This window comes from Cinclus cinclus, chromosome 16 (genome assembly GCF_963662255.1).
Source record: "Cinclus cinclus chromosome 16, bCinCin1.1, whole genome shotgun sequence".
Taxonomy (NCBI): domain Eukaryota; kingdom Metazoa; phylum Chordata; class Aves; order Passeriformes; family Cinclidae; genus Cinclus; species Cinclus cinclus.
The window spans coordinates 1,442,391-1,451,595 of NC_085061.1; positions in this window are offsets into that span (position 1 = coordinate 1,442,391).

Here is a 9,205-nt window from a genome sequence, read left to right on the forward strand (position 1 = left end):
CAGGGAAGGAGGGGGAGCCGAGGCTGAGCCTCCTGTTACCTTTAGGACAGGTATTGGGATTATTCTGTCTGAGGAAAGCCCGGCTCTGATCCTGCCTGTGGAAGGTGTGATCCTTGAGATCCTGGAGCAGCCTGTCCAGGGATGGGCATCCCTCAGCAAGGGGCACAACCAGGCAGCAAAATCCAGGCACAGGCTGAAGTAACCAGCAGAAAACATTCCAAGTCCGGAGAGGCTCCGCAATAATTTCCACATTCTGTAATTTTTCTCAAGAGGGGAAGAGAGGCAAGCCTGGAATAATTACCCACACAAGCAGCCATTGAAACGTTCTGTGCTGTGAGTACTGATCACTTACTGTACTTAACAAGACAATTTTGGCTCTGGGCACATAAAAGCAAGCAGTGATTAAAGCTCTTGTTTGCAGGATCCATGAGCCAAAGCACAAAAGTCTGTTGCTAGATCCAAGTCTGGACTTGGCAAGCGGCTCCCGCATGGGGAGTGAGCCAAGGTGGAGTGGCTGTGCTCGGGATCTGGGGGGCTTGGGGTGCTGGGGAGTGCTGCACTGCTGGTCCCTCCTCATCCTGCCAGCTCCAGGGGTGTGGGGGCGACTTGTGCTCCCAGACCTGGTGGGGAGCTGGGATGTTCTGCAGGCAGTGGGAGATGCTGCTGCTCTTTGGGGCTGGGAAAGTCTCCTGGGTGGTGGGAAGGAGCAGGTGCTGAGCTGGAAATGGGGTCAGTGGGTGTTTGCTGCCGTGTCCCCGTGGAGCAAGAGGAGGCTGTGAAGGTAAAAGGCCCTGGTGTGTTCAGGCAGTGCTGCAGAGTGAGGGGCTTGGCTGGAGGCAGAGCCCCTGGCCCCTCATGCTGCCTGGATTTGGGGGTCACAGCTGGGGATTCCGGGTTTTCAGGGTGTCTCAGACTCCAGCTAAGCTGAAGGAGCTGTTCCCTGCTGAGAGGCTGTTGGGATATCGAGATTGCCCGGGGTAGAAGTGCTGAAAGTGTCCTTTGTGCTGTGCTGGGCACCACCCTGCTCCGAAATGCTGCCCTGAGATGAACTGGGACCAGCAGGGCCAGAGCTGGCAGCAGCACTGGGGGTGTTACTGCAGCATCTGTGGGGATCCCTGGTCAGGGGCTCTCCCCCAGCCTGGCTTTGTGGCTGACACATGAGTTTGATGCAAGGTTATCCCCTCTGGGCAGGGGTATTTTGCAGCAAAGCCCAGAGGAGCTGGCTGTGACTTCCAGTCAGTCCCACAGCTACCCTGTGGTGTGGAGATCTCCCCTAAACACTGGTGCCCTGCAGGGATGGGCAACCCTGGGACACCCAGGGCAAGGTTTTCTGCAGCACAGCCCTGTCTGAGGGGCTTTATTGTACCCTGAGGGTCTCCATGCTGCCGATGTCAGTGGTGCCATGCCTGGTGTGAGCATCCCAGGATGGAATCTGAGTGTTGATGTCCCTTCATGGCTCTGCACTGGGCTGCTGGGAGAACTGGTGCTGGTGGGGTGAGCTCTGCCTGGGGTGTGCAGACAGCTCTGGCACTGCTGGTGGCAGAGGGAGCTGGGAATGAGCTGGAGCCAGGACATTGGCATAAATCAGCCCTGTTTGGTTCAGCACAGCTGTGTGATTGAGATCAGGTCGAGATCTGGTTCAGGTCTTCCTCTCTGCTTGTTAAGCTCCCGTCCTTGAGGACAGTGTGGGCTCACCTCGGAGGGAAGATAAATGAGTCCCAGTGCAGCAGCACTAAATCTATTCAGCCTTGTGCTGGGCTTTCCAGGGCTCTCTGTGCTGCAAGACAGGGAAAGAATCCAGGGAAATCCTTGGGACGGCTGAGAGACCCAACTCTGTATGGAAGCATCGTGTAGAGTCCCCTCTGGCCTTTCCCCTGGAAAAAAAAGCAAGAATTCAGATGTTGAATAAATTCCACAGACATTACCTATGCTAATTGAGTTACTGTTTATCCAGGGCTGTTACTGCTGCCTTTTCCTCAGCCATCAAACCAAATCTGGTCCTTGCAGAGAGCTTTTATTTCAAGCAGTGACCTCCTGGCTGTCCTGGAGTGCTGAGGATGCCACGGAGGTCCAGCTCCTGGTGTGGTTGTGTCCCTTGGGTGCCTCTGCTCCAGCTTGGATGCAGTCAAGCAGTTGCTCTCTGTTCAAGTCCTTCTGGCATGAACTGGGAGCATCCCATAGTGGGCAAAGGTGTCCCCAGGATCCTGCCAGCCCAGGGCACAGCTGCCACCCGGATCCACTTGGGACCTGCATTTGGCTTTCTTGGCTTCATTTTAGATGGAAAAGAGCATTTTTTTGGAGCAGAACTGGCAGCCCTGGAAGGACCCTGGCAGATGGGCAGCCTTCATCCATGGCCCTGCTCTCTAGGATGAGCTGTGCTTGTTGGAATTATTTACTGCACTGGTCGATAAGCACTCTGGGCACTGGGCTGTATTTCATGAACACCACACTCTCCATGTGCCTGCTGTTATATTTCAAGAGCATAAATAACAGTGGGGCAGCAGCAGAAATTAAAACCAAACACACAGCACGATTTACACCCAGAATTTTTCAACACAGTAGGGAAAGGAAAAAAAAAAAAAAAAAACACCCCGGGGCTGTGCCCCTCACTTAAACCTTGCTCCTGCCTTTCCTGGGGTGCCTCTGGCTTTGCTCCTGCCTCTAGCTGAAGGGATATTGGAGGTTTCTGGGAAGCCACCTGCTTTGCTCACATCCCCTCATGTGTGGGGACACGTTCCCAGGCCGGCTGGTGCCACTCGAGAGCCCCCCCCTCCCTTGGCACATCCCGCCTGCCATCGGCCGTGCCACCCCGGTGTTTATTTTCCTAGCGAGGGAAACATCCAGCAGCATGTGCTGCAGTCTCCAGGTTGTTTATTTTCCTTTAAAATGCAATAGAGATCGAATGAGATGAAAACAAACTCTCCTGAAGAGCGGGGTTGCTCAGAGCGGGCAGCCAGGGCTCCCTTCCCTTCCCTCTGGTAGCGTTTAAGCGTTTCCCCCGCATCGGTGACGCAGCCGTTCCTCATAAATCAGCCGAGGTAGGAGCACATTTGCTCCCCTGGCTTTGAAGAGGCGTCAGATCTCCGAACAGAGGCTTCTCGCTGGGTGATCCTCTGGGGCTGGTTCTCATTTCCTTGTAGGAGGTGGGTCTGGAGCCCATTTTGTGCATTTGGGAAGGCTGGTGTTGGGGGGGAAGGGGGAGGAAAACGAATGACTTTGCTTCGTGTACAAAAAAAGGGGGAAAAAAGAAAGCCTTGACACCACGAGCACTGTGCCCCATTAACGTCCCACTGACACAATGATTCACCAGGAAGATGCAGATATGGATTTGGCAGGAACTGCACGTGCCATGGCAGGGCTCCCTGCTAATCTGGGGTTCAGTGGGACCCTGCTGGGGCTAAGGCCACATCGTTTGAGGTAATTCTGTGGCTTTCACCCCTCTGGTGTCACTGCTGGCTCTGCCATATGCCCGAAGCCATCGGGTGGTGGCACTCGGGGCTGCTGTTGGTCCTTGGGAAGGGCTTCTGGGTTCTCAGCCTTGGGGGAACCACCCCCAGGGGATGGGGATGAATGGGGGTACTGGGAAAGACAGCTCCTGCCAAGGGATTGTATCTTGTGCATTGTAATAGATGAAAAACTGCCAAGGTGAGGCATCTAGTGCCCCAAAAATAAAGGTTTCCTATTCAGTTCTGCTCAGTTTTTATGCCTTGAAGAGAAGGTGTTAATGCACACCAGTGGCACGAGGCATGCTCATACCCTTCCCAAATCTTTCCTGGGCCTGTGTTATCTGGGAAGGGCTCAGAGATGTGTCCCTGCAGAAGCTTCAGCTCCGTGTTAGGGCTGGGTTGCTTTAAAATGAGGCATTTCCATCACCTGTGTGACAACCTCTGTGTGTGCCTGGGCCCTGAGGAGCTGGGCACTAATGCTGGACACCCTCTGGATATGCCCTGGCAGACACTTCCACCTGGGAATGACTTGGCTGCAGTCAGAACTGCTGTGCTCATCCAGGCAAGCAAGAAACTCCCTGGAAGAATTTTAAGGAATTCATCTGGCAGGTTGGGGAAGGTAATTGTAATGCGAAGGTGGAGCTGGAACATTTCTGCTGCTCTGGGCCGAGAGGAGCTGGCAGCAGGCGAGCTGCTGAGTGAGGAGCCGGCGCTGCCATATGGAGCTGCTCGCTCACGAAAAGCTCAGCCGGGGCCAGGGCTTGGCAGCCCTGCAGCACAGAGCCCCTGTGTGGGAATAAATGTTACTCCTCGGTGTTGCTCGGGGTTGTAGGATCGGGCTGCAGGCAGCAAGAGCCACGATTTTTGGCCCCGTTTCAGCAGAGCGCTGGTACACAAGCTCGGGGGAGCAGCGCACGAGTGAGTCCCCGGTAGAAATTTTGTGCTTAAACTCGCTCTCTGCTGGGTCTGAGCTTTCATCTGGCTTGGTTTTTGTGCCTTGGATCACCCTTGGCTTTCCCAGTGGAGGCAGCCTCCTGTGCTTCATCGTGTCTCTCTGAGGCAGGAGGTTTGCGGAGGGGAATTTGGGATTTGCTGAGGAAGGGGAGGCTGAAACAGGCTGGCGAGGCTGTGTCTTATTTCTGGTGATAAGAGCAGGGAAGGGAGAGGAAGAAGCTCACTGAAACTGGGATATCGGGAATTTCAGAACGGTAAAGTAAAAAAGCCCCAACCAAAACTGATTTTAAGCATAAATAGTCTGTGGGAGTTTGTAGTCTCAAGGTCCTCCAGAATCTGAGTGTGGGAGATGAGGTGAGTTGAGGAAAGCATGAGGTGCAGGAATGAAGTCACTCTGCTGCTGTTAGATGGGAGATGCATTGGAATGGAATCAGAACTGAAGCCTGGAAGTTCCAAACCCATCCCCTACATCCCAGCTCTGTTCCCTGCTGCCTCTTTGAAACCATGGGTTTGTGGCTGCCCATCCCTGGAAGTGTCCAAGACCAGGCTGGACAAGGCTTGGAAGAACCTGGGATAGTGGAAGATGTCCCTGCCCACGGCAGGAGGGGTGGGACTTTGTGAGCTTTAAGATCCCTTCCAACCCAAACCATTCTAGGATTTATCCATGAGCTGGAGGGGTTTTCACCTGCATGGCTCCTCCTCTGCTCCTGGCCTGCTCTCAATGGAACTCGAGCTGCAGTGGAGCTCCATCAGGGAACACATTTGTCCTCCAGCCTCCTCACACAAGGCCAATTGCCTCTTTCCTTCCATAAACAGTTCAGTGCATCAGGGATCCCCGTGACTCGGGACAGCGACCGTACGGGAGAGCTCCAGAAAGGAAACACTAGTGGAGAGAGAGACAAGAGCAAATCCAAAAGAACAGAGGAAACCCTTGCTAGATCAGGGTGAGCCAGTGGGTCTGGAGGTAGTTAGAGCTGTACAGCACACAGCAGTCTGTAATATTTTATTCCAGGGATATATATTTCCGGGACAAGTTGTTAGATTGACCTCTAGTGTTCATTTTCTTAAGGGAGAATTTCGTGATCCAGTCCTGTTTTGATCAAGTCTCCTACCTTTGCACTTTGAACAGGCTTTGAGGGGAGGTTTTGTTTTCCTAATGGATAAAACCTCCAAATGTCAGTGTGGGTCTGCAGGAGTTTTCTAACGAGCTGCCTGACAGGCAGCCAGGAGGGCTGTGGAAATGTTGACACACGATTCCCTCGGAAGGGCTGGATGCAGTGCTGGCTCTCCGAGGCAGTGGGAGCCCTGCCACCACCAGGCCAGGGCCAAACCCTCAGCCAGGAGATCAAAGGTGGATTTGTACTGGAAAGTTTAGCTTGGATGGGCCCTTTGGGTTTCTCTGGTACTGCTTTCACTGAATTCTGTGGTGAGGGAAAATTTTGATTTACTCTAAGATCCCAGTTTTCTTTTGCAGCCACCCTCGTATGTCTTTGGGAATTATATCCTAAGTTTTCTTCCTTGTGAACAGGTTTTAGGCATGGTTGGAAACTGAAGCAACTGGAGGCTGGAAGAGTTTTTTCCAGTACTGTCACTGGGAGATGCTCATCCCGTGTGTCCTAACTGGTACTGCTTAATCTCAAGTGTCTCCAGCTGAAATCCAGATATAATTTGGGTTTGGTTTCATGGATTTGAATGGCTGGAAGTGTCTGAATAGCAGCCAACAATGCTAAATATCCTCTTTTCTTCCCCCCCCCTCAACACATTCTTCCTCTGTGTCAGGGAGCTGTCACTAAAACTATTTTTAATTGTTGTGTGCTTTAATTCATGATGTTTTGTTGGAAAATATTCATCACTTGTTTGCTCAGAGAGGGAGGAGGAAATTCTGGTCCTGGGGAAAGTGATGAAAATCCAAGTCATTTCACTGAGCTCACATTATTTTGGAATTTTGTGCAGGAAAAGTTATTCTCTATAGCCTGAAGGCTCTAAAAAGAAGAATTTTGAGTTTCTGTAGCCTCAGTCAAGTTTAAAAGCAGACTGAGGGCTTTAAATCCTGGGCAATCAAAGCCTGAGCTTCAAAGAAGTGAGAAAATTGAAGAAAAAAAGCCTTGCATCAGTGCTTTCAAGCAGTGAGTTCCCATATGGGCATCTTATTTTGCCTTTTTGCTAGGAAAAATACACAGGTTAGTTCTGGGGTAAGTTTATTTGCTAATTATTCACTGAAAATAAACGGACTGCTTAGTGATGATGCAGCAGGTCTCAGATTTCAGCTGTGCTGCTTCCATGGGGCTGTCACTCTGCCCTGGCAGCTGACAGGAGCTGATTTTGGTGCAGGGGCTGGTGCCGATGGCTCCTGTTCCTCCTTGGGTTGTGCCACATCCTTCTCACGACATTCCTGCTCCACCAGTGCTGCAGAAGGGATTAATTAGTGATGGAATCATGAGGAAGTGAGCTTGCTGATGAGCAGGCACCCAGGTTCTGCCTGGGAGGGAGAGGAGTGATGCCACGCCAGGCTCCAGCCCTGGGAATGCCATTCCCTCCCTGCCCATGGGAAGAGCAGCTACATGGACCACAGAGATTTGCACCTTAAAAAAAAAAAAAAAAGCTTTTTTATTTTTTGGTCTTTGCCAGAAATTGAGGTTTTTTAGTGCAGAGGGAGCTGTTGGCAATCCCAGCAGAGCCCTTGGCACGTGGTTCTGTTTGCTCACACCCATGTTGGGGTCTGAGCTCCCTGCAGGAGGGAGCATCTTCCCTGGCCCCAAGAAGGCAGAATTAGCCCAGATGAGGTGGGAACCACGGGTCACGTTCATTCTACAGCAAGGCTCTGTTGTGTTGTTGTGTTTTTCCATGCTACAGGTGGTGGTGGTGCTGTTCAGAGTGAGGAAATCCCACTGAAACAGCACTGGGATGGTTCCAGCCCTGGGGATCAGGGTAAGGGAGAGCCAGGCTGGAGTGAGAGCTGAACAAAGGCTCAGAGAAATTTAGATTAAATATCCCTAAACGCACACGAAGCACCTGTTGGCTGCATCAGCACCTGCATTGCTGCTGAAGATGTCCACTTTTACTCCATCAGCACTCCCGAGGCTCTGCCACTTCAGGTATCAGCCAAAACCACTGAGGATCTTTAATAATTTGCTGCTTTTAATGCATTCAGCCAGGCCAATTACATAAAATTACACGTCTGCCCTCTCCATTTTCCCAGTTCTTTGGGTCCTAAGGATGTATAAATATTCAATGAGCCCTCTCAGTAAACGCTGCGGGCAGCGGAAAATGCACAGAGCAAATATTTTTATATTGCTCTGGTTTTGGAAATGATTTCTGAAATGTCTCTGCTAGTGCTGGACTTTCTTCGCCTGAACGCAAAGCGGTCACGTAACAAATTGCTAACGTGAATTACGAAATGGCATTTGCACATCCTTGACCTCGCCAGTGAGTGTAATTTAAATAAATGTATTCATGAAGGCCTAATTAGCAGGGACTGGGCAATTTGCAGCCGTGTATGGGAAGGCTCTGCCGATCACAGGCAGAACTGGCAGAGTGCTAAGTGCTGCTGAAGCGCCGGAGAGTTAAAATCACTTGGAGCTCTCAGGGATCAAACACTAGATCAGAGAAACGCTGAATCAACTACTGCGGCTCTCCCGCGGGGGCTGGAGAGGGGAGCTGGCTCTGTGTGGCACATGGATTTTAGGAAACCTCTTCTGGCCTTTCTCTCGCCTCTGTTTTTCCAGTTGTCAAAGGGAGATAAGGATGCCGATTTCTTTTTGAGATCACTTTGAGGTCAGCTGAGGAGGAAAGCTTGAGTAAAGTGAGATACAAGTTGAGTAACATTTGTTTTTGCTGATGCTCTCCGGTGTTTGTATTAAAAATTCCTGACTGGGAGAATCAGCTGGCATCGTAAATCAGTGGGATAAAGGCAGGTTAGACATTTGCTGGTTATAAACACCAAAAAAGGTGTTATTTGTTTGCAGTAAGCACAGAAGCCCCTGGCAGTCCCTGAGGTGCCATGTGCTGTATGAATGGCAGAATTCACAGTGACACCTGAGACAGGTGACATCAAACGAGTCCTTGGCTCAATATCTGCAAGTCAGAAATTCAGCATCTAATCAGGCATCTCAGAGGGAAAGAATCGTGGTCTCACTTTGTCCCCTGCCTTTGTGCATCCTGTCACGATGGCCCTGATAACGTCTTCCCAGCAGGAGCTATCCTGGGAAAGTAAAAAGCAGCTTTTTAAAAAAAAATGTACATTGAAAATAGGAGTGGAAGCAGACCACAAAGCAAACCCTCCTGGTGATTATGGAGAAGCACAACAGCACCCTTGTTCTGGTGGCTTTGAAATGGAATAAAGGCCTGGAGGGGACATGGCAGAGTTGGGTTTCAGCTGCCCTTGGTGCCTGTGGGAGACAAGCAGCTCCACCTGGACACAACCCACTGGAAATGGGGATTTACCCAAGCACGAGATCCGGTGGGTTCTGCAAGGCTCAGCAGGTGCTTGTGTCCCACCAAAACCTTGCTGAGATACTGGAGCAGCTCAGCTCCTGCAAGCCCTGGGCTGTGGTTCTGATTTGTCACCTTCTGCAGCAGCAGACACCCCACAGGTCTCATTTCAGGGTTTTTTTCCTGTTTTGCATTGCAGTCATGGCTGTAAGAATGAGACTTGTGCCTTTGCCAGCATTTCCCAGCCAGTGTCCAGGTTTTCCTTCCCATTCCATTAGGATCCTATCACCAGGCTCATTATCTTCTGCTTGTTCATTAGCTTGAGGTAATGAAAACAACAGAACAGACAGAAAGAAAAAAAAAAAAAGAAGCCA